The following is a 26845-nucleotide window of genomic DNA, read 5'->3' as shown; positions in this document are numbered from 1 at the left end:
ACTAGAAATAAAGAAAGGCCCTGGGTAGTTTTGGGGAAAGAGAGATATAGTGAAGGAAATGGCTGTTGCCAAGGGTCAAGAAGCATGGTGTAGAATCAAGTAATAATCTAGAAGTCAGGAATCCTACATCCTAGTACCAGCTGTATTCGTGATTTGGAGTAGACAATTAAGCAAATTATAGTCCTATAGGTCTCAGTTTTACCCATTCTTACTTTGGACCCAGAAGGTCGCCATTAATAGATATATAATAACTATTCATAGCATCCAGTTAATCGGGGCAATAAGAGACAGGTTAACAGTTAGAAGGAATCTTGAGAGGCAGTCAATATGTCTTCCCACCAAAATAGTAGGCACATCTGAATTGAATAGTTCTTACTCTAAACTGCCACTCCCTGGCTGATAAACTTTGAAAAGTCATTTTGAACCCAAATTCCTTAGTTCATAAACCGAATTCAATTCACATAATCGTTCAATGCATCTTTAATGAGCATCAACTGTGTGTCTATAGAAAAAAAACAGAGCAGAAAAAAGGTAAAGGTAATCGCTCCTCTGCTTACAGGTGTTCTGAGACACTCAAATGATAAAATAGATACACGTGGAATGAAAAAGGTACCTAGGCCTAAAAAGTCTGGAGACATGAATTTGAATTTATTAGTTGAGTGACCTTAAGCAAGTCACATAACACCTCTAGTAATAGCCTTCTCATCTTTAAAATTAAAATAACTTCACTGATATGTTGTATCAATATTAAATAATGCATTAAAATTTCCAGACTTAATACTTAATATCTAGAAGTATTCAAAGTTTGTTTTCTCTTTTGTAAAATAGTAGCTTATGTACTTGAATGCATAATTCAAATGTAAATAGTCACAACAAAATATTGGCACCCCCATCAGCCAAAGCCATAAGGAAAGCTTTGGTCAAAAAGCACTGGAAACCAGTGAAGACTAGAGGTGATTGGCTGGTTTAGTGAAGAGTACCACAAGTGATACAGATACCTCATTTGGAAGGAGGAAGAAAGAAGGAAACCGTAGTGCAGAGCTAACTGACATCAATATGCTGAAGAGATAAAAACAGACACCCTGTCAGGTCTTGGCTCACATTTAACTTAATCACCAATGTTCTGAATCCATCTTACATGGGCTGTGGGGAGAGAGGCTACAGGAGCTCAATTGATTTTGTGAAAACCTCTTTCTCATTTTCCCTTAACTCTCACTGCGGGGAATCTTGACCCTGGTTAGCCTAGTTTGATTTCTGGGAAATAGGTCTATGAATTGAATGAAAAGCCAATTTTTTTTATTACTGGAAGGGGATAAAAAGTAGAATCCTCACAGAGTCATAGCAAGCTATAAAGGGCTTCAGAGATATCTACTCCAGGTGGATTTATAGATGGAAATTGTAAAGTCCCTGAACATAAGTTTTAACCACACTGACTGTTAATGGAAAAGTTAAAATTTGGATCCAGAATTCCTGAATATAAAGCCAATATACTGTGCTGCCTCTCTTACTGAAATAATAATTTCCTTGATGATGCCTTTCCATCCCTTTCTGACTGTGCTGATAGCAGCATTCTTCACTAATAAATTTTAAGTCAAAAATTAATGCAAAATATCATTCCAAAACAATTTTCAATAGATTTCTCTATGATTTTGCACTTGATTCCTGATAAATTTTTCTTCTTATGTGGTCAATTATTGCAGGGGGAGCTGGAATCTTGTTTAATCTAGAACACAAGTTAGAACTCTCTCTTCTTAAATAACTGAAGTGCAACAAGCTGAAGATTCTGTAGTTTGTACCCATCCAAAATAGTCTGGGGGAACAACAAAGAATCATAGTATGTCAGGATTATGGAGGACCTTAGAGACCATATAATTATTTCCCTTCATTTTACAGATTGACAACCTAAGACACCAACAAAAGAAAGGGATTGTTTAAAGCCACATGCTTATTAAGTTGATGAGACTGATGCAATAACCATGCTTTTTTGCCTTATATCTGTCATTACTGGCTGGACTAAATATGATATTAATAATGCATCATTTAAAATGAAAATGATGTTACTAATACAGTATCTATAGGTTAGGCAAGTTTAGTCATTTTTTTAGTCTTAAAAATGGAATAGTGGTAAATCCAAAGAACTAGGGTCAAATGAACAGAGTTTTAGTCCTGAATCTGCCACTAACTGATCATGTGAACTATTTCCTTACATGTGACACAGAGATAATTCCCCAACTTATAATGCTTTCGGAAGAAATAAGTAAATAAGATAATAAACCATAAAATTGCTTTGTAAATGGTAAAGCTCAACATACATTGAGGTTGATCATTCCTTTTCCCCCAAACTCCTGAAGATGTAATGAGACACCTTTGAAAGATATGCACTTCTATGCTATGGGAAAAGTTAAGCTCACCAAGTGATTAAGTTCAGGGTAAGTAATAAGTATTAGTTCAACTACATTGAGAAAGGACCCTGATGTGTTTATGTCAGGGGGAAGCAGAAGAGGCACAGATGTGGAGTTGCTGATACAGTTCATAAAACAACCTAAAGAGAGGATAAATTTACTTCATTAAAAGGATGGCATTTTCCCTAATACTGTATTATCTCCTGGGGGAGAACAGATTTTAAAAATAAAGAAAATCCAAAATTACTATGCAGAAGGTAGTGTCAACAAGATGGAGAGGTCTCAAAGCTCATCTCCCCCTTACACACACACACACACACACACACACACACACACACAAATCCATAAGAACAATAAATAACTACAAACTGAAGAAAACAGCTAAGGGAAAGCTCTAGAAAACAAAGAAGCAGTAGCAAAAACCTGAGGAGCTCAAAAATCAAGGATGGCCCCATAGAAAAGTACAGGAAGCATGCTACCTATGTCACCTCATCTCCCAGTCAGGACCTGCTCTGCACCTGGAAGAATCACCTCTGAGGAAGTTCACCACACAGGGAGAAGGAGGGCAGGAGAACTCCAGCAAAAAGCCTCACCACTGTGGACATTTGCAGCTTTTGCTACAGAGGTCTCCCACAGTCTTTCCTGATTCTGATGTCAGTTGATGAAATGGAGTGGCCCCCTCTACATCTCTACTCCCTGGAGCTGTCACTGAGGTGAGACTTGCCCTCAGGGTCCCCAGCTGCTGCTGTGCCCCACTCTTAGAAATCAGATGCCACAGCATCTTGCCATATACGAGACTGGAGCTGCCTCTGCTCTTCACTCTCCCCTGGCCACAGTCAAGGCTTTGTCCCACCTTCACCAGGAAAGCCTCTTCTGCCCTGGTCTAGCCTCCCTGGTTATAAGTCACACTATGGCTGCCATCATCCAGGCTTTGCTGCTGCTGCCCTGAGTCCCACCCACCAGGTTCCAGGACAAGGCTCTGAATCATCATTGCCAGTGGTGCTAAAATTGCCCTAAGCCCCACCTCTTGGGTCCCAAGTCACTCTTAGACCTCCATTATCAGGGTCCTGATGCTGCCATCTGGGACCCACCCACTGCATTCCAGGTTGTGGCTCTGGGTCTTCATTGCATGGGATGTGGCTGCTGCCCTGGGCCACACATCCCAATCCGAGGTCAAGACTCTGAACTGTCATTGCTGAGGTGGACTCCACTGCCCTGAACCCTGAACTCTGGATTCCAGGTTGTGTCTCTGGCCCATCACTGCTGAAACCAGGCTACCTCTACCCTGAGCTCTCCACCAACCCCCATCCCAGATCAACGCTTTGAAACATCATTCCCAGGTGTGTTACCACTGACCTGAGCTCTCCCCTCAGGTTTCAGGTTAGGGCTCTGACACATGATAGCTGGGACTAGGTAGCCACTTCCCTGAGCCCCATCCCCTGGGTTCCAGGTCACAGCTCTGACCATCATTGCCAGCACTGTGCTGCCACTGCCCTGTGCCCAGGTCCCTGGATCCCAACACATAGCTTTAACAGACTACTACCAGAGTTGTGTTACTGCTTTCCTGCAACTTCCCCCTGGGGCCAGAGTTGAAACTTTGACCCACCATCCCCAGGCTATGCTACTACTGTACCCTGGCCCCTGGGCTCAAGCCACCATTGTACCTTGTCATCCCATGGCTTGTGGAACTGCTGCATTCTGCCCTCTCCCTACCAGCCAGAGTCACAGCGGTGAGCCCCTGAGACCCAGGTACTGGTTCCATGGGATATCTACACATGCCCACATCCTAGAAACCAGTGATATAGCTGCAGCAAGTGCACCTGTGCTTCAGGACCCAGGTGCTGTGTTAGTTCCATGTGCACTGGATCCTCGGGCATTAGCTCTGAGGGTTCTATGTGTCAGCATGCCAGACCAGGCATTGAGAAGGATCTCCTCAGGTAGAACACCCTCCCATGGGCAAAAAAATAAGGGGTGAGAACAGAAAGACCCCAGTAGCCTTAGCCTCTGAAGATTCCAATAGCCCTATCTGCCATTGCCACCTGCAGGTCCTCTGCAGCCTTGGCCACAGAAGACACCCACAGTCTGGCCAATGGCAATGTCTGCCAATGGAGCAGCATGGAGACTACACCACTGTGCCTCACCAGGAACCAAGGATGCTGCATCCCACCCAGCTGGTGCCTTTTAAAGCTACCTCCAAGTGAAAGTCTTTCACTACTGTAGCCAGTCCAAAAAGAATGGAAGAGGTGAGTGCACCCTTAAATGCACAGACATCAATACAAACCAATCATAAAAATGAAAATGTAAGGAAATGTGATACCACTAAAGGAACAAAATAATACTCCAATAACTGACCCCAAAGAAATGGAGATCTGTGAGTTATCTGAAAAAGAGTTCAAAATATAAAGAACTCCTACATGCCAATTAGAAAAAGAGAAACAGCTCAATTGAAAATGGGCAAGGGATAAGAACACATGGTTCATGAAAGAGGATCCAGAAATGTCCAGACACACAAGAAAAGATGCTCAACGTTACTAGTAACTGGGAAGATGCAAGTTAAAACACCAAGGGGATTCATCTCATAGCCAGCATATGTGCAAAGGCTGAAAAGTTTGGTAATAGCAAATACTGGGGAACATGTAGGAACCAAGAATTATTCTGAGGGTCAGATGATGCAATTACTTCCAGGAGCAATTTGACAGTATCTAACGGAGTTGAAGACGTACAGTCCTTGTGACTCAGCAATTTCAAGTCCATTTGACTCTACTAGAAACCTCCTTGCCTGAGCATAAGGAGGAAAGTAGCAAGTTTTCCCTACTGTACTGTTCTTTTGGTTTTGTTTTGTTTTTTGCAGTATGTGGGCCTCTCACTGTTGTGGCCTCTCCCGTTGCGGAGCACAGGCTCCGGACGCGCAGGCTCAACGGCCATGGTTCACGGGCCCAGCCGCTCCACGGCATGTGGGATCTTCCTGGACCGGGGCACGAACCCGTGTCCCCTGCATCAGCAGGCGGACTCTCAACCACTGTGCCACCAGGGAAGCCCATACTGTACTGTTTTAATTGCAAAACATAAATATGAAATAACGCTTGCTCAGTTAGAGAATGAAAGTGTAAACTCTGGCTTTTGCATATGATCCTAGACAGCAATGAAAATGAGTAAATTAGATTGACATGTATTAAGCCAGATAAAGCCCAAAATCAAAAATCTGAATAACATTGGGCTTCAAAAGGATATGTATAATTTGACATCATTGTACAATTTTAAAACTCATAAAAGTTTTATATTTTAGACAGTTGTGAACTGTACATTGAGTAAAGTATAAAAATGCATATCTGCATAGTGTTCAATTATTATAAAGTGAACCTCTATGTAACCAAATAACCAGAACCCCAAAAGCCCCTGTGCGTACTTTTCTAATCCAACCCAGCCCCTCCTGTTCCCCTATAGGTAACAACCAGCCTGAATTTTTGTGTGTATAATTAATAATAATAATTGTAAGGATGCTCAATGAGATTCAAGTGAACACAGATAGACAAATCAATGTACTTAGGAAAATAATACATGAACAAAATGAGAAACTCAACAAAGAAACAGAAATTTTTAAAAAATGAACCAAACAGAAGTTCTGAAGATGAATACAATGGATAAAATGAAAAATGCAATAGACAGCTTCAACAGTATGCTCAATCAGGCAGAAGAAAGAATCTGTGAGCTTGAAGACAGATAGTTTGATATTATCCAGTCAGAGGAGAATTAAACAAAAGAAATTAGAAATTAGAATGAAAAAAGTGCTGTATAGCTCAATATTTTGTAATAACCTAAATGGGAAAAGAACTTTAAAAAGAATAGATACAGGTATATGTATAACTGAATCACTTTGCTGTACACCCAAAACTAACACAACATTGTTAACCAGCCATACACCAATATAAAACAAAATTAAAAAAACAGAGGGGAAACAGAGACTTTACTCTTGGAGGACACACACAAGGTCTTGCATGCATCGGGACGCAGGGCAAAAGCAGTGACTTCATAGGAGCCTGGGGCAGACCTACTTGCTGGTCTTCGAGGGTCTCCTGAGGAGGCAGAGGGCAACTGTGGTTTTCTTGGGACATAAAAGCTGGAGGTGAACACACCTGGGAGTACCCATCTGAAGGCTGACATCTTGCTTGGACATTAGCACCAAGACCTGGCCCAATTCAACAGCCTCTAGACTCCAGTGCTGGGACACTTCGGGTCAAACAGCCAACGGGGCAGGAACACAGTCCCATCCATCAACAGACAGGCTGCCTAAAGACTTCCTGAGCTCACAGCCATCTCTAGACACTCCCCTTGACATGGCACTGCCCACCAGAGGGCCAAGACACACCTCCACACACCAGTGGGCAGGCACCAGTCCCTCCCACCAGGAAGCCTGCAGGAACCTCTAGACCCACCTCACCCACCAGGGGGCAGACACCAGAAGCAAGAAATATACAGTCCCACAGCCTGTGGAACTGAGTTCACAAACACAGCTCAGAATCTACCTTGGGGCCAGCTGGTCCCTGGCCCGTGGGTGATGAGAGAGTACTACTGGGGCATATAGCACATCCCATACAGATGGCCACTTCTCCAAGCTGGAGAAACATAGCTAACCTTCCACATACATAAAAACCCAAATAGAAGGTTTAGAAAAAGTGAGACAGCAGAGGAATATGTTGCAGATGAAGGAATAAGATAAAACCCCAAAAGAACGACTAAGTGACATGGAGGTAGCCAATTTACCAGATAAAGAATTCAAAGTAATGATCATAAAGATGATCCAAGATCCTGTGAAAATAGTGGATGCACAGAGCAAGAAGTTACAAGAAGTTTTTAACAAAGAATTAGAAAAAATAAAGAACTGAACAGTTGAAGAATACAATAACTGAAATGAAAAATACGCTAGAAGGAATCAATAGTAGAATAAATGAGGCAGAAGAAGAGATACATGAGCTGGAAGACAGAGTGGTGGAAATAACTGCCATGGAACAGAATAAAGAAAAAAGAATGAAAAAAATGAGGACAGTTTAAGAGATTTCTGGGACAATGTCAAATGCAGCAATATTCACATTATAGGGATCCCAGAAAGAGTAAAGAGAGAGAAAGGACCTGAGAAGATATTTGAAAAGGGAATAGCTGAAAACATCCCTAACATGGGAAAGGAAGCAGTCACCCAAGTCCAGGAATCACAGAGAGTACCATACAGGATCAAGCAAAGGAGGAACTGGCTGAGACACATAGTAATCAAACTGACAAAAATTAAGATAAAGAGAAAATTTTAAAAGCAACAAATAACATACAAGGGAAACCCCATAAGGTTATCAGCTGATTTTTCAGCAGAAACTCTGCAGGCCAGAAAGGAGTGGCATGATATATTTTAAGTGATGAAAGGGAAAAACCTACAACCAAAAATACTCTACCCAGCAAGGCTCTCATTCAGATTCGATGGAGACATCAAAAGCTTTACAGACAAGCAAAAGCTAAAAGAATTCAGCACCACCAAACTAGCTTTACAACAAATGCTAAAGGAACTTCTGTAGGCAGAAAAGAAAAGGCCACAACTAGAAACAAGAAAATTATGAAATGGGAAAGCACACTAATAAAGGCAAACATACAATAAAGGTAGGAAATCATCCACACACAAATATGATATCTAAACCAGTAATTGTGAGAGGAGGAGAGTACAAATGCTGGATATTTCCAATACATTTGAAATTAAGAGATCAGCAATTTAAAACAAGCATGCATATATGTAGACTGTTATATCAAAACCTCATGGTAAACACAAACCAAAAATATATAATAGATATATACACAAATAAGAAACAGTAATCCAAACACAACACTAAAATAGTCAACAAATCACAAGAGAACAAAAGAGGAAAGGAAGAAAAAAGACCTACAAAAACAAATCCAAAACAATTAACAAAATAGCAGTAAGAATATACATATCAATAATTACCTAAATTTAAATGGATTAAATGCTCCAACAAAAAGACACAGACTGGCTGAATGGATACAAAAACAAGACCTGTATAAACACTGTGTACAAGAGACCCACTTCAGACCTAGAGACACATACAGACTGAAAGTGAGGGGATGGAAAAGTATTCCATGCAAATGGAAGTCAAAAGAAAGCTGGAGGAGTAATACTTATATCAGACAAAATAGACTTTAAAGACTAAAGTCTTTAAAGAGACAAAGAAAGACAAGAGACAAAGGACACTACATAATCAAGGGATCAATCCAAGAAGAAGATGTAACAATTGTAAATAATATGCACCCAATGTCGGAGCACCTCAATATAGAAGGCAAATGTTAACAGACATAAAGGGAGAAATCGACAGTAACACAATAATACTGGGAGATTTTAACACTCCACTTACATCAATGGACAGATGATCCAGACAGGAAATCAGTAAGGAAAACAGGCCTTAAATGATGCATTAAACCATATGGACTTAATTGATATCTAGAGTGTTTCATCCAAAAGCAGCAGAATACACATTCTTTTCAAGTGCACATGGAACATTCTCCAGGATAGATCACATGCTGGCCCGAAAAGCAGCCTCAGTAAATTTAAGAAAACTGAAATCATATCAAGCATCTTTTCTAACCACAACATTATGAAGCTAGAAATCAACTACAAGAAAAAACTTCAAAAAATACAAACAGGTGGAGGTTAAACAATATGTTATGAAACAACCAATGGATCATTGAAGAAATCAAAGAGGAAATAAAAAAATACCTAGAGACAAATGAAAATGAAAACATGATGATCCAAAACTTATGGGGTGCAACAAAACAGTTCTAAGAGGGAAGTTAATAGAGATACAAGCTTACCTCTGGAAACAAGAAAAATTTCAAATGAACAACCTAACGTTACACCTGAAGCAACTAGAGAAAAAAGAATAAACAAAACTCAAAGTTAGTATAAGTAAACAAACCATAAAGATCAGAGCAGAAATAAATGAAATAGACTAAAAAACAATAGAAAAGGTCAATGAAACTAAAAGCTGGTTCTTTGAAAGGAAAAACAAAATTGATAAACCTTTAGCCAGACTTATCAAGAAGAAAAGGGAGAGGGCCCAAATCAATAAAATTATAAATGAAAAAGAAGTTACAACCAACACCACAGAAATACAAAGGACCGTAAAAGACTACTACAAGCACCTATATGCCAATAAAATGGACAACACAGAAGAAATGAACAAATTCTTAGAAAGGTACAATCTCCCAAGACTGAACCAGGAAGAAATAGAAAATGTGAACAGAACAATTACAAGTACTGAAATTGAATCTGTGATTTAAAAACTCCCAACAAACAAAAGTCCAGGACCAGATGGCTTCACAGGCAAATTCTATCAAACATTTAGAGAAGAATTAACACCTATGCTTCTGAAACTACTTCAAAAAGTTGCAGAGGAAAGAATACTTACGAACTCATTCCATGAGGCCACCATCACCCTGATACCAAAGCCAAACAAAGATATCACAAAAAAAGAAAATTACAGGCCAATATCACTGATGAACATTGATGCAAAAATCCTCAACAAAATACTAGCAAACCAAATCCAATGATACATTAAGAGGGTCATATACATGATCAAGTGGGATTTATCTCAGGGATGCAAGGATTTTTCAATATTCACAAATCAATCAGTATGATATACCACATTAACAAATCAAAGAATAAAAAACTTCTGATCATCTCAATAGATGCAGAAAAAGGTTTTGATAAAATTCAACATCTATTTATGATAACAACTCTGCAGAAAGTGGACAGAGAGGTAACATACCTTAACATAATAAAGGCCATATATGACAAACCCACAGGTAATATCATACTCAATGGTGAAAAGCTGAAAGCATTTCCTCTAAGATCAGGAGAAAGACAAGGAGGTCCACTCTCACCACTTTCATTCAACATAGTTTTGGAAGTCTTAGCCATGGAAATCAGAGAAGAAAGAGAAATAAAAGGAATACAAATTGGAAAAGAAGAAGTAAAACTGTCACTGTTTGCAGATAACAGGATACTATACATAGAAAGTCCTAAAGATGCTACAAGAAAACTACTAGAGTTCATCAATGATTTTGGTAAAGTTGCAGGGTACAAAATTCATACACAGAAATCTGTTGCATTTCTATACACTAACAATGTAAGGTCAGAAAGAGAAATTAAGGAAACAATCCCATTTACCATTGCATCAAAAAGAATAAAATACCTAGGAATAAACCTACCAAAGGAAGCAAAAGACCTCTACTCCCAAAACTATAAGATGCTGATGAAAGAAATCGAAGACAACACAGACAGATGGAAAGATAAACCATGTTCTTGGATTGGAAGAATTAATATTGTCAAAATGACTATACCACACAAGGCAATCTACAGATTCAATGCAATCCTTATCAAATTACAAATGGCATTTTTCACAGAACTGGAACAAAAAAATTTTAATTTTTATGGAAACACAAAAGACCCTGAATAGCCAAGGCACTCTTGAGAAACAAAAACGGAGCTGGAGGAATCAGGTTCCCTGACTTCAGACTATACTACAAAGCTACAGTAATCAAAACAGTATACTGGCATTTAAAACAGACATAGGTCAATGGAACACGATAGAAAGCCCAGAAATAAACTCATGCACATATGGTCAATTAATCTATGACAAAGTTGGCAGGAATATACACTGCAGAAAAGAGAGTCTCTTCAGCAAGTGGCAGGGGAACATTGGACCGCCACATGTAAATCAATGAAGTTAGACTACTCACACTATACACAAAAATAAACTCAAAATGGATTAAAGACCTAAAAATAAGACCAGATACTATAAAACTCCTAGAGGAAAACTTAGGCAGAATACTCTTTGACATAAATTGCAGCAATACCTTTTTGGATCCGTCTCCTAGAGTAATGGAAATAAAAACAGAAATAAACAAATGGGACCTAATTAAACCGGAAAGCTTTTGCACAGCAAAGGAAACCATAAACAAAACAAAAAGACAACCTACAGAATGGAAGAAAATATTTGCAAATGATATGATTGAAAGGGATTAATTTTCAACATATACAAACAGCTCATACAGCTCAATATCAAAAAAAAAACAACCTAATCAAAAAATGGACAGAAGGTCTAAAAAGACATTTCTCCAAAGAAGACATACAGTTGGCGGAAAGGCACATAAAAAGATGCACGAAACTGCTAAGTATTAGGGAAATGCAAATCAAAATATAATACACCACACCAGTATCACCTCACACCAGTCAGAATGACCAACATCAAAATATCTACAAATAATAAATGCTGGGGAGGGTGTGGAGAAAAAGGAACACTCCTACACTGTTGGTGGGAATGTAAATTGGTACAGCCACTATGGAGAACAGTATGGAGGTTCCTTAATAAACTAAAAATACAGCTACCATATTATTGATCCTACAATCCCACTCTGGGGCATATATCTGGAGAAAACCATAACTTGCAAAGATACATGCACCTCACTGTTCACTTTAGCACTACTTACAGTAGCCAAGACATGGAAGCAACCTAAGTTTTTCATCGACAGATGAATGTATAAAGAAGGTGTGAAATATATATATATATATATATATATATATACACACACACACACACATACATGCATATACACATACATACACACACCAATGGAATATTTCTCAGCCATGAAAAGAATGAAATAATGCCACTTGCAGCAATATGGTTGGACCAAGAGATTATACTAAGTGAAGTAAGTCAGACAGAGAAAGACAAATATAATATGATATCACTTATATGTGGAATCTAAAAAAATGATACAAATGAACTTATTTACAAAACAGAAGCAGACTCACAGACATAGAAAACAAACTTATGGTTACCAAAGGGGAAGGGGGGAGGGATAAATTAGGAGTTTGGGATTAAAATATACCTACTACTCTATATAAAATAGATAATCAACAAGGACCTACTGTATAGCATAGGGAACTATATTCAATATCTTGTAATGACCTATAATGGAAGATATTATAAAAAAGAATATATATATATATAAAAAACTCAGTTATACATATAGGAGTTACTGAGCTGTATACCTGAAACTAACACATTATAAATCAATCATATTTCAATAAAAAAAATTTAATAAAAAAGAAGTTAATCTTGAAGAAGAAGCATAAAAAAATAAAATACATTTTGTCTAATAGGAAAAAAAATAGTTACAGCTATAATATTATGTTGATAGATACATAACATAAAAAGATGAAAAGTGAGGCATCAATATAAACTGTGGGGGCAAGTAAATGTGTAAAACTTTCTTATGCAATTGAATTTGTTATCAGCTTAAAATAGAAGATTATAAGATACATTATGAAAGCCTCATGGTAACCACAGAGCAAAAATTAGATACACAAACAATGTAGAGAAAAGAATCAAAGCAACCCACTAAAACAATCATCAACTAACAAAGAAAGACAGCAAGAGAGGAGGAAGGAAACTAAGGAACTTCAAAACAATCAGAAATCATTATTAAAATTTAGTGATAGTAAGTCTTTATCCAATCATGTCTTTAAATATAAATGTTTTAAATTCTTCAATTAAAAGACACAAAGAAGCTAAATGGATAAAAACAACAACAACAACAAATACCAAGGCCCATCTATATGCTGCCTATAAGAGGCTCACTTAAGCCTTAAGCACACTCACAGGCTGAAAGTGAAGGGATGAAGGTATTTCAAGCAAATGGAAATGAAAAGAGAGCAGGGGTAGCCATATTTATATCAGACAAAAGATACTTTAAGTAAAAAACTGTAACAGGATACAAGAAGGTCATTATATAATGATAAAAGGGTCAATTCATCACAAGGATATAACAACTGTAAACTCATGCACACTCGATATTGTAGCACATAAATATATTAAACAGTTATCAATGGATCTGAAGGGAAAAATAGACAGCAATGAAATAACAGTAGGGGACTTCAATACCACACTTTCAATAATTGATCCATCATTCAAATAGAAAATGAATAAGGAAATAATGGATCTGAATGATACCTTGGACCAAATAAACCAAACAGACATTTACAGAACATTCCATCCAACAGCAGCAGAATACACATTTTCTCTAGCACACAGAGAACATTCTCCAGGATGGTTCATGTAATATATCATAAAACATGTCTTAGCAAATTTAAGAAGATTGAAATCATAAAAACTATGTTTTCCAACCACAGAAATATGAAACTAGAAATCAATAACAGGAGGAATGCTGGAAAATTGAAAATATGTGGAATTGAACAACATGCTCCTGAACAACAAATGGGTTAAAGAAGAAATCAACACGGAAATCAAGAAATATTTTGAAACAAATGAAAATGGAAGGACAACATATCAAAACATGTGGGATGCTGCAAAAGCAGTTCCCAGAGGGACGTGTATAGCAATAAATGCCTACATTAAGAAACAAGAAAGATCTCAAATAAGCTAGAAATAGAAGAACAAACTAAGCCGAAAGTTCACAGAAGAAAGGAATTATCAAAGATCAGAGCACAGAGCTTCCGGGAAGATGGCGGAAGAGTAAGACACGGAGATCACCTTCCTCCCCACAGATACAACAGAAATACATCTACACGTGGAACAACTTCTACAGAACACCTACTGAACACTGGCAGAAGACCTCAGACCTCCCAAAAGGCAAGAAACCCCCCCACGTACCTGGGTAGGGCAAAAGAAAAAAGAATAAACAGAGACAAAAGGATAGGGACACGGGACCTGCACCAGTGGGAGGGAGCTGTGAAGCAGGAAAGGTTTCCACACACTAGGAAGCCCCTTCACGGGCGGAGACGGTGGGTGGCGGAGGGGGAAGCTGCGAAGCCACGGAGGAGGGCACAGCAACAGGGGTGTGGGGGGCAAAGCAGGGAGAGATTCCCACACAGAGAATCAGGGCCGACCAGCACTCACCAGCCCAAGAGGCTTGTCTGCTCACCCACCGGGGCGGGCGGGGCTGGGAGCTGAGGCTCGGGCTTCAGTCAGAGCGCTGGGAGAGGACTGGGGTTGGCGGCGTGAACACAGCCTGCAGGGGGTTAGTGCACCATGGCTAGCTGGGAGGGAGTCCGGGGAAAAGTCTGGACCTGCCGAAGAGGCAAGAGACTTTTCCTTCCCTCTTTGTTTCCTGGTGCATGAGGAGAGGGGATTCAGAGCGCTGCTTAAAGGAGCTCCAGAGAAAGGCTCGAGCCGCAGCTAAAAGCACGAACCCCAGAGACGGGCAGGAGACACTAAGGCTGCTGCTGCTGCCACCAAAAAGCCTGTGTGCGAGCACAGGTCACTGTCCACACCCGCCTTCCAGGAGCCTGTGCAGCCTGCCACTGCCAGGGTCCCGGGATACAAGGACAACTTCCCCGGGAGAACGCACGGTGCACCTCAGGCTGGTGCAATGTCACGCTGGCCTCCGCCACCACAGGCTCATCCCGCACTTCGTGCCCTGCCCTCCCCCTGGCCTGAGTGAGCCAGAACCCCCGAATCAGCGGCTCCTTTAACCCTGTCCTGTCTGAGCGAAGAACAGTCGCCCTCCGACGACCTACACGCAGAGGCGGGGCCAGATCCAAAGCTGAGCCCCTGGGAGCTGTGAGAACAAAGAAGAGAAAGGGAAGTGTCTCCCAGCAGCCTCAGAAACAGTGGATTAAAGCTCCACAATCAACTTGATGTACTCTGCATATGTGGAATACATGAATAGACAACGAATCATCCCAAATTGAGGAGGTGGACTTTGAGAGCAAGATTTATGATTTTTTCCCCTTTTCCTCTTTTTGTGAGTGTGTATGTGTATGCTTCTGGGTGAGATTTTGTCTGTAGAGCTTTGCTTCCACCATTTGTCCTAGGGTTCTATCTGTCCGTTTTTTCTTTGTTGTTGTTGTTGTTTTAAATTTTTTTTCTTAATAATTATTTTTTATTTTAATAACTTTATTTTATTTTACTTTATCTTCTTTCTTTCCTTCCTCCCTCCCTCCCTCCCTCCCTCCCTCCCTTCCTTCCTTCCTTCCCTCCTTTAGACAACGAATCATCCCAAATTGAGGAGGTGGACTTTGAGAGCAAGATTTATGATTTTTTTCCCCTTTTCCTCTTTTTGTGAGTGTGTATGTGTATGCTTCTATGTGAGATTTTGCCTGTGTAGCTTTGCTTCCACCATTTGTCCTAGGGTTCTATCCGTCCGTTTTTTTTTTAATTTTTTTATTTCTTTTCTTTTTTTTCTTAATAATTTTTTTTTATATTAATAACTTTATTATATTTTATCTTATTTTATGTTACTTTATCTTCTTTCTTTCTTTTTTCCTTCCTTCCCTCCTTCCTTCCTCCCTCCTTTCTTTCTTTCTTTCTTTCTTTCTTTCTTTCATTCTACTTCTACTAATTCTTTCTTTCTACTTTTTCTCCCTTTTATTCTAAGCCATGTGGATGAAAGGCTCTTGGTGCTACAGCCAGGAGTCAGTGCTGTGCCTCTGAGGTGGGAGAGCCAACTTCAGGACACTGGGCCACAAGAGCTCTCCCAGCTCCACATAATATCAAATGGCGAAAATTCCCCAGAGATCTCCATCTCAACACCAGCACCCAGCTTCACTCAATGACCAGCAAGCTACAGTGCTGGACATCCTATGCCAAAAAACTAGCAAGACAGGAACACAACCCCACCCATTAGCAGAGAGGCTGCCTAAAATCATAATAAGTCCACAGACACCCCAAAACACACCACCAAACATGGACCTGCCCACCAGAAAGACAAGATCCAGCCTCACCCACCAGAACACAGGCACTAGTCCCCTCCACCAGGAAGCCTACACAACCCACTGAACCAACCTTAGCCACTGGGGACAGACACCAAAAACAACGGGAACTACGAACCTGCAGCCTGCAAAAAGGAGACCCCAAACACAGTAAGATAAGCAAAATGAGAAGACAGAAAAACACACAACAGATGAAGGAGCAAGATAAAAATCCACCAGACCTAACAAATGAAGAGGAAATAGGCAGTCTACCTGAAAAAGAATTCAGAATAATGATAGTAAAGATGATCCAAAATCTTGGAAATAGAATAGACAAAATGCAAGAAACATTTAACAATGACCTAGAAGAACTAAAGATGAAACAAACAATGATCAACAACACAATAAATGAAATGAAAAATACTCTAGATGAGATCAATAGCAGAATTACTGAGGCAGAAGAACGGATAAGTGACCTGGAAGATAAAATACAGGAAATAACTACTGCAGAGCAGAATAAAGAAAAAAGAATGAAAAGAACTGAGGACAGTCTCAGAGACCTCTGGGACAACATTAAACGCACCAACATTCGAATTATAGGGGTTCCAGAAGAAGAAGAGAAAACGAAAGGGACTGAGAAAATATTTGAAGAGATTATAGTTGAAAACTTCCCTAATATGGGAAAGGAAATAGTTAATCAAGTCCAGGAAGCACAGAGAGTCCCATACAGGATAAATCCAAGGAGAAACACGCCAAGACACATATTAATCAAACTATCAAAAATTAAATACAAAGAAAAAATATTAAAAGCAGCAAGGGAAAAACAACAAAACACACAAGGGAATCCCCATAAGGTTAACAGCTGATCTTTCAGCAGAAACTCTGCAAGCCAGAAGGGAGTGGCAGGACATATTGAAAGTGTTGAAGGAGAAAAACCTGCAACCAAGATTACTCTACCCAGCAAGGATCTCATTCAGATTTGATGGAGAAATTAAAACCTTTACAGACTAGCAAAAGCTGAGAGAGTTCAGCACCACCAAACCAGCTCTACAACAAATGCTAAAGGAACTTCTCTAGGCAAGAAACACAAGAGAAGGAAAAGACCTACAATAACGAACCCAAAACAATTAAGAAAATGAGAATAGGAACATACATATCGATAATTACCTTAAATGTAAATGGACTAAATGCTCCCACCAAAACACACAGATTAGCTTAATGGATACAAAAACAAGACCCATATATTTGCTGTCTTCAAGAGACCCACTTCAGACCTAGAGACACCTACAGACTGAAAGTAACGGGATGGAAAAAGATATTTCATGCAAATGGAAACCAAAAGAAAGCTGAAGTAGCAATTCTCATATCAGACAAAATAGACTTAAAAAAAAAAGATCAGAGCAGAAATAAATGAAATAGAGACCAGGAAAACAATAGAAAAGATCAATGAAACTAAGTGCTGGCTCTTTGAAAAGATAAACAAAATTGGCAAGGCTTTAGCCAGATTAACTAAGAAAACAAGAAAGAAGACACAAATAAATAAAACTAGAAATGAAAGAGGAGACATTACAACTGATAGCACAGAAATATAAAAAATTATGAGAGACTACAATTATATGTCAACAAACTGGATAACTGAGAAGAAATGGATAAATTCCTAGAAACATATGACCCACCAAAAAATGAATCATGAATAAACAGAAAATCTAAAGAAACCCTTAACAATTAAGGAGATTGAATCAGTAATCAGAAAACTCCCAAACACAGAAAAGCAAAGGATCAGATGGTTTCACCAGTGAATTCTACCAAACATTTAAAGAGGAATTAACACCAATCCTTCTCAAACTGTTGCAAACATCTGAAGAGGAGGGAACACTCCCAAATTCATTTTATGCAGCCAGCATTACCCTGATATCAAAGCCAAATAAGACACCACAAGAAAATAAAATTACAGACAAATATCCCTGATAAAGATGTAAAAATTCTCAACAAAATATTAGCAAACTGTTTTCAAAAGCACATTAAAAATATCATTCACCACCTCATTACAAATAGCTCAATTTCATTTCTTTTTATGGCTGAGTAATATTCCATTGTATATATATATATCTTCTTTATCCATTCATCTGATGATGGACACTTAGGTTGTTTCCTTCTCCGGGCTATTGTAAATAGAGCTGCAATGAGCACAGCACAGGGAGATCAGCTCGGTGCTTTGTGACCACCTGGAGGGGTGGGATAGGGAGGGTGGGAGGGAGGGAGACGCAAGAGGGAAGAGATACGGGAACATATGTATATGTATAACTGATTCACTTTGTTATAAAGCAGAAACTAACACACCATTGTAAAGCAATTATACTCCAATAAAGATGTAAAAAAAAAAATCATTCACCTTGATCAAGTGAGATTTATCCCTGGGATGCAAGGATGGTTTAACACATGAAAAACAACAAATGTAATACACCACATTAATAGAATGAAAGATAAATATGATATAATCATCTCAACAGAGGCAGAAAAAGTATTTGACAAATACAACATCATTTCATGATGAAAATGTTCATCAAATTGGGTATAGAAGGAATATTCCTTAGCATAATAAAGGTCATCTATGACAAGCCCACAAACAACATCATACTCAGTGGTAATAAGTTAAAACTCTTTCCTGTAAGATCAATACAGAGATGCCCATTCTTACCATTTGTATTCAACATAATAATAAAAGTTCTAGCCAGAGCAATTAGGCAAGAAAAAGAAATAAAAACACCCACATCAGAAAGGAGAAGTAAAATCATTTCTGTTTGCAGATGATATAATCTTACATGTAGAAAACCTTGAAGACGCCACTAAAAAACCGTTAGAACAAATAAATGAATTCAGTAAAGTTTTAGGATACAAAATCAAGACACAGAAATCAGTTGCATTTCTATACACTAACAATGAATTATCTGAAAGAGAAGTTAAGAAAGCAATCCCATTTACAATAGCATTGAAAATGATGAAATATTGAGGAATAAATTTAACCAAGGAGGTGAAAGACCTGTACACTGTAAATTATAAGACATTGATTGAAAGAGATTAAAGAAGACACAAATAAATAAAAAGATATCTCAGGTTCCTGGATTTGAAGATTAATACTGTAAATATGTCCATACTACCCATAGTGATCTACAGATTCAATGTAATCCCGTCAAAATTCCAAAGACATTCCTATTCACAGAAATAGGAAAAATTATTCTACAATTTGTTTCAGACCACAAAAGACCCTGAATAGCCAAAGCAATCTTGAGAAAGAAGGGCAAAGCTGGAGGTATAACAATACCTGATCTCAAGCTATATTACAAAGCTATAGTAATCAAAACAGTATGTTACTGGCATAAAAATAGGCACATAGATCAGTGGAACAAAATAAAGACCCCAGACATAAAACCTCACAAATATTCTCGACTAATTTTTGATGATGGAGCCAAGAACACACATTGGGGAAAGGACAGTCTCTTCAATAAAAGATATTGGGAAAACTGGATATCCACTTGAAAAAGAATAAAACTGAACCCCTACCTTACACCACTCACATAAAATTAACTTGAAATGGACCAAAGATTTAAATGTAATACCTGAAACTGTAAATCTCCTTGAAGAAAACATAGGGGAAAAGAGCCTTGACATTGGTCTTGGCAATAATTTCTTGGATAAGTCACCAATAGCACAGGCAACAAAAATTAAAATAAACAAGCTGGGCTACATTAAACTAAAAAGCTTCTGAACAGCTAAGGAAACAAGCAATAAATGGAAAAGAAAACCTACAGAATGGGAGGAAATACTCCCAAACCATATATCTGATTAGGAATTGATATGCATAATATATAAAGAACTCATACAACTCAATAGCAAAAGGGAAAATAATCCAATTAAAAAATGGGCAAAGGACCTGTGTAGGCATTTTTCCAAAGAAGACATACAAATGGCCATCAGGTGTGTGAAAATGTGTTCAACATCACTAATCATCAGGGAAATGCAAATCAAAACCACAATGAGACATCAACTTGCCTGCTATGATGGCTTTTTATCCAAAAGACAAGAGATAACAAATGTTGGCAAGGATGTGGAGAAATAGGAACCCTTGTGCACTCTTTGTGGGAATGTAAATTGGTATAGCTATTATGGAAAACAGTATGGTTATTACTCAAAAAGTAAATATTGTACTACTATATTATCCAGAAATTCCACTTCTCGGTATATATCTGGAGGAATTAAAATCAGTGTTGCACAGGGATATCTGCATCCCCATGTTCACTGCAGCATTATTCACAATAGCAAAGGCACGGAAACAACCTAAGTATCCACCAATGGAAAAGAAAATGTGAGATATACACATACACACACAAACACACACACATATACAAGAGAATATGGCATGTGTATGAGAAAGAAGTCAATCCTGCCATTTGTGACAACATGGATGGACCTTGAAGGCATTGTGCTAATTGAGATAAGTTAGAGAAGGACAAATACTGTATGATATCACTTATATGTGGAATCTAAAACAACTGAACTTGTGCAAATGATAGTAGAATGGTAGTTACCAGAGGTTAGGGTTGGTGAGGAAATGGGGAGCTGTTGTTTAAAGGTACAAACTTACAAGTAGTAGATAAACAAGTTCTGGAGCTCTAATATACAACATAGTGATTATAGTAAACAATACTATATTATAAACTTCAAGGTTACTAAGAGACTAAATCTTAACTGTTCTCAACACAAAAGAAATGATAAATATGTGACATCATAAAGGCATTAGCTAGCTCTACTATAATCGTATTGCAATATATAAATGTATCAAACCAAAACATTTTTCACCTTAAACTTACACAATGTTATATGTCAATTATATCTCAATTTTAAAAAGTATTTTTAAAAATTCCTTTTCAGATCATGTATCTGCAATGTTCACAGACCTTTCATAAGTCTTCGTGGTTACCAAATAAAATCCAACTCCTTGGACTGATATTCATGGCTTTTTGTGAATCTGCAATCTATTCCCAATATACTTTTACAGGTGTACATTCCACTACTTCTCTTTCTGACCAGAAATCATAGCCATATTAGATTATTCACCATTTCCCAATACTCCCCATGTTTTCATTTTCCGAGTCCAGTCATTCCAATAAGTGGAAAGGTCTAGCTAAAAATTCAGCACTAGGGATACCAGTTATATACTGGGAAGGGAATGAGAAACACCTGGAATTCAATAACATACATTCTAATGTTTTTACAGAAGCCACTTAAAGAAAAAAGAATAAACTGATTTTTGACTAGAATATGTCCAATATATCTCAAAAAGACAACTGTCTTTTTCTTAAATGGCTTCTATAGACTGGTTATGAAACTAAAGAAGTATTAGCTTAAGACACACCCATTCGCTATGTGGTCCACCTGTTCACACTATTTGCAGAATTAAAGTAAAATAAAAACCAAGTCCTTCATACCTTCTTAGTAACTAAAAGCCACTGCTTCACAGAAACACACAAGAAGATCTGACTACTGTATCTTGTGAATGATTAAATGACAAGGTACTAACCTTAGAGATATGATTTCATATGTGAACATCAGCAGGTGTACCCTAACTTAAAATGGGTTGTATTCCAAAGTTTGCAAAGAATTAAAGGCACATTCTTCCTTTGAAACAATGCCATAAAGGGTAGCTACTTTTCCAGGCAAGGCTACACAAGTCTTTATTTCTCATAATTTATCTGAATGATTGTAATTGCCAATGCATGAGCACTATTTCAGCAACATTTCTCATTAAGTGGACTTTCATAGGCCAGCCTGAGAACCATTTATAACACTGCCTATGTGGAGAAAAGAATTATGACACAAAAGAAGGGAAACTACAGTACTAGGCATATTCTCTTCCCCACTATTATTTACTCTCTACCCCACAACCATGGCCATGACCAAAGCAATGAGCTGGTCATGGCCTCAAGTCTCTCAATCAATCCTAGTGACTAGTATCCTTACAATGGAGAGTCCTGACAGTCATCACCTTAACCAAGAGATCACATTTAGCATCAGTAATACTGAGACGACCTTGCCTCCTGACATGATACAATAGGAAGTCACAGTGTCATCTACCAAATATTCTTGATCCTGCCTTCAAATGTCCAGCTCTGCCCTGTGTTACAAATTCTACACTTCTACTTCAAAATGGAAAATGATATTTCTTATTCCTCTAGGTCCTATAAGAAAATTACACTTGCCCCATTTTAGCACAGGCTAGGCAGTCATGTGGCTGAGATATTAAGTATTCAGAGATTGAGGTATTACTATACATAAGTAGATGTTCACATACACAAAATAAATGGACATGTGCCTAATTCATACTTAAAATTGACCAAACACATGAAAACCAATACATTGTAGCAATTAATAGCATGTACTCTGGAGCCAGACTGTCTGGGTTTCAGTCCTGGCTCTGCCACTTTTTAACTGTGTGAGCTTTGGCAAGTTACTTGACCTCTCCGTGTCTCCATATTTTATCTGTGAAACAGGAATAATAGCAGCACCTAGGTAGAAGGTCTGTTATAAGGATTATATGGATTAACCTATGTAAAGCACTTAGAATAGTGCTTGGTACATAGTAAGAGTTATTTAAACATAAGTTTTAAAGTAACAGGATAGGATATGAAAACTATAAATAAGAATAAAGTATTGAACTAAGTTTCAAAAAAATCTAATTAGAGAACAAAGGAGAGTGTTCAGTTTTAAGCAATGTCTGGAAAATCATATCATGTCAGGAGAATAGTTGAAAGTAATAAGAGTTATCCTGTAGACAAGAAAGCATGGAGTAGCTCTGAGACCTGTTATGTGGAAAAGGAAGCAAGTGCCACAGGGGCCTAAAACTGGTAGGCATTAGAGGAAGGTGGACTTCTGCTCAATATAGGAAGCACTTTCCAATCCCTAGAGCTATATGCCCATGGTAATAATGCAGTTTACTACTGGAGGGATTCAAACTGGTAGGTCAATCATAAAGCATAATGCAAGAGGGATTCTTGATCAGGGTAGGAGCTTAGGACTTAGAGCTTCTCAGGTCCCACATCTGATTCTTAAATTTTAAGATTTGGTGATTGAATGGTAAAAGTATTAATGTATTGATTCCATAATAGAGATTATATACACATAGAAGAGATTAGACTTTGCATACTTATAATTCAAGTCAAAATTAGCTTGAGACATTCCCACTCAACATGTGCCATGCCTGTCCACATTATTCACTGAGTTAAAGTAAAATAAAAACCAAGTCCTTTATGTTTCTCTTAGTAACTTAGTATTTACATGTGTGGCCACAGGTGCCAGTTTATTCTGAGATTAAGAGAACTGAGAAAATATATTTCACAATGAAAGCAGACACTTACAAGGACCTATGGAACATGGCACCAAGTCAGACTATGAATGTGACAAAGAGACAATGAATCAACAGTTCAACCATTTCCTCTTAAATTCACAGTATCTGCTCTCACCACTGCCAGCACTATGTAATCTTGTTGCAGAAAAAGTGGTGATATGGTGTCATGTAAATGTACAGCCTTGTGCCCAGTGTCTTTCATTTCCCCTTCCAGATATATTATACACTCTTCACCCTGTTCTCTTTCTTATAACAGTAAACTGTATGAACTATATCAGCAGGGCTGCCACAGCCTCTGGCTTCAGAAGACAGAGGGAAAAAGAAGGGAAAGTCTGGGTATGTAATCTCTTGGCTCTCTCCCTGTGAAATCTCCTCCACTAAAGATCTCTTCACCTCTTAAGTAAACTTGTTTTACATGACATACCTACTGCTGGCCTTAGGTTCTTGCTGTATCTGTTGGGGGTGTATCTACACCCAGACCATACCTTTACTGTTAGGTCCTTTGCAAATGTACCCTCCTCAAATAGTCTTATTTGAAATGTCCCATCTGTATTCTTTGGGATCCTGTCTGATACACATCTCAAGTTTCAACAAATCTCAGTCAGACCTGGACAGAATATCCATTTGGCATTTACTTGCTACTGAGGTTGACCCATCATGAAATTGCTTATATTCAACCATTTTGACCCAGAGAAATGACATTTCCATAATGCTCCAACCTAACACTGTTCACACATATAGTTCTCATTTGTTAATGGTCAAACGAGGAAGCAGGAGTATAAGAAATTCCTTTATTACATGAAGCTGAAATTGTTCCCTGTAGCTTTTCTTTAAAAATATGGGACTTGGAATCAGAGACTGGTGTTCTAGACCTAGCTCTACTATTAATTTTCTGTAAAGTCTTAGAAAAATAAATTTCCTTTTCTGGAACTCAATTTCTTCATGCACAAAATGAGGAATCAGACTAGATGCTCTCTATGCATTTTCCCATGTCTGCTATTCTAAAATTTCAGAATCCCATATTCCTAACTATACTGTAAGTTCTTTGAAAACAAGGACTGTGTCCCCAAAGTATTGTTCAAAGATTCCTTACATCAGAATCATGTGGGGCACTTGATAAAAATGCAAATTTTAGGCACTATCCCCAGAGCTACTAAATCAAATTCTCCACGTGTGGAGCCTGCTTCCTTGCTTACACATACCAAACATTGAGAACCATTGCATTTAGAACATGATTAGAATATGTTAGAACAAAGTACTGGTCAATAAACCAGTACTCCTCAACAGTCTCTGCTTTTTCAAGCAGGATGTTTTGGCCTTCTCTTTAATATAATTATTGAAAGGCTTGATTATTTGATTTTCTAAGCACCAACAGGACATAAACAAACTGATGTAAACAGGAGAGGTGACAACTGACACTGAGGATGGAGACACAAAAAGAAAAATAGCAGATATAGGATAAACACAATGAATGCTCTTTATGATGATCAGAGAGTCACCAAGAAGTGGGACTATTCTGTTCAAAATCCTTGTTTAGGATTATTAGATAGCATGCAATACATTTTTAGAGAACTTTAATTCTCAGAGTTAAAATTAAAAAGCCTGGGCTTCCCTGGTGGCGCAGTGGTTGAGAGTCCGCCTGCCAATGCAGGGGACATGGGTTCATGCCCCAGTCCGGGAAGATCCCACATGCCACGGAGCGGTTGGGCCCGTGAGCCATGGCCGCTGAGCCTGCGCGTCCGGAGCCTGTGCTCCGCAACGGGAGAGGCCGCAACAGTGAGAGGCCCGCGTACCACAAAAAAAAAAAAAAAAAAATTAAAAAGCCTTTAACATTTGAAGAGGTAAGATTCATTTATTTAGAATTTCCATCTTATTTAGAACATCTATCATGCCCAATGAAATCACATACATGAGAAGTTAATAAGACAGAATTAGTCTTTTTTTTCCCATACTGGGATAAAGAACAAAAAGGGCCACATGGGCCATGTTTCTAAGGACATATCAGTCCAGTTGTGTAGCCCTCAGCCCCAGAGATTATTGTTGAAAATGCTGATAGAAGATGGAAAGACTCAGAGTACATTAAGATAATCAACTCTGCAAAAATAATTAGGAACAAGTCCTAATGCTTCCAAGTATATGGGACAATAGCCAAATGTAAAACAACAACAAACACTACCAAAGAATAAAATATCCTCCGTAATATTGAAATATGTAGAGGCTAAGGGGGTGATTTCTAGTAATGATATTCTCTGAATGAGGTTGACTTTTAAAGTCAAAAGAAGTTCAAAATAGCTGAAGAACATAAAGTTTGGTGACAGGAGGACTAAAAATAAGGGTGACAAATGGGTGGAGGCTGGGTCATACTGGGTCTTATAAAATCATATTAAGGAGTTGGGACTTTAGGGATAATAGAAAGTCATTAAGTAACTCTAAATAGGACAGATATAATGCAACATGCATTGTGGAAGAAACACTGGCTACATACTTTAGGAAGTAAAACCAATTAGAGACTCTTGCAGTAGTCCAAGTGGAAGACAACATCGGATTAAACTAGGGTGGTAGCAGGAAAGTTGGAAAAAAGTAGATGAATCCAAGGAATGTGGGAGGAAGAAATGACAGATCTTAGGGATTGATTGAATCTGTAAAGTGAAGGGTAGAAAGCATAGCCATAAAAGCATGAAGAAACCAAATATAGAATTTACTGTTACTACTACGTCAAGATTTCTTTTACTATGCCAGTAAAACCATCCCCCAGCTACTTCAGGGTATTACCATCAGCTGAAGGGAACCATCTCACTGTAAAATGCCTGGGAGGACAATGACTGACTGAGATGAAGCTACAAAAGCCATTCATGCTCCGTATCTCCCCATGGGGTCAAATGGAAGCTACACTTCAAGTGAAATCACACCTTTGTTTTACTTTTGCTCCTTCCCTATCTCACTTCCCTTACTTCTTACAAGTTTCCCTCCTTAACAAATGAATCTACATATGCAACAGAAACAGACTCACAGAGATAGAAAACAAACTCATGGTTACCAAAGGGGAAAGGGAGGGGGAGGGATAAATTAGGAGTATGGACTTAACAGATACACACTACTATATATAAAACAGATAAGCAACAAGTATTTACTGTATATCACAGGGAACAATATTCAATATCTTGTAACAACCAATAATGGAAAATAATCTAAAAAAAGAATATTTATATAACTGAATCAGTTTGCTCTACACCTGAAATTAACACAATATTGTAACTCAACTATTCTTCAATT

General features: G+C 38.3%; 1 protein-coding gene across 7 annotated transcripts in view; it reads right to left on the bottom strand.

The window, feature by feature from the left end:
• Positions 1-26845, bottom strand: part of GABRA3 (gamma-aminobutyric acid type A receptor subunit alpha3) — a 313354-nt gene that overhangs the window by 126313 nt on the left and 160196 nt on the right. The gene's annotated exons all lie outside the window — the stretch shown is intronic.

The sequence above is a fragment of the Globicephala melas genome, chromosome X (assembly GCF_963455315.2).
Source record: "Globicephala melas chromosome X, mGloMel1.2, whole genome shotgun sequence".
In the NCBI taxonomy this organism is placed as follows: Eukaryota; Metazoa; Chordata; class Mammalia; order Artiodactyla; family Delphinidae; genus Globicephala; species Globicephala melas.
Note: the sequence above shows the minus strand (reverse complement) of the source record. Positions and strands in the feature narration are given on the sequence as shown.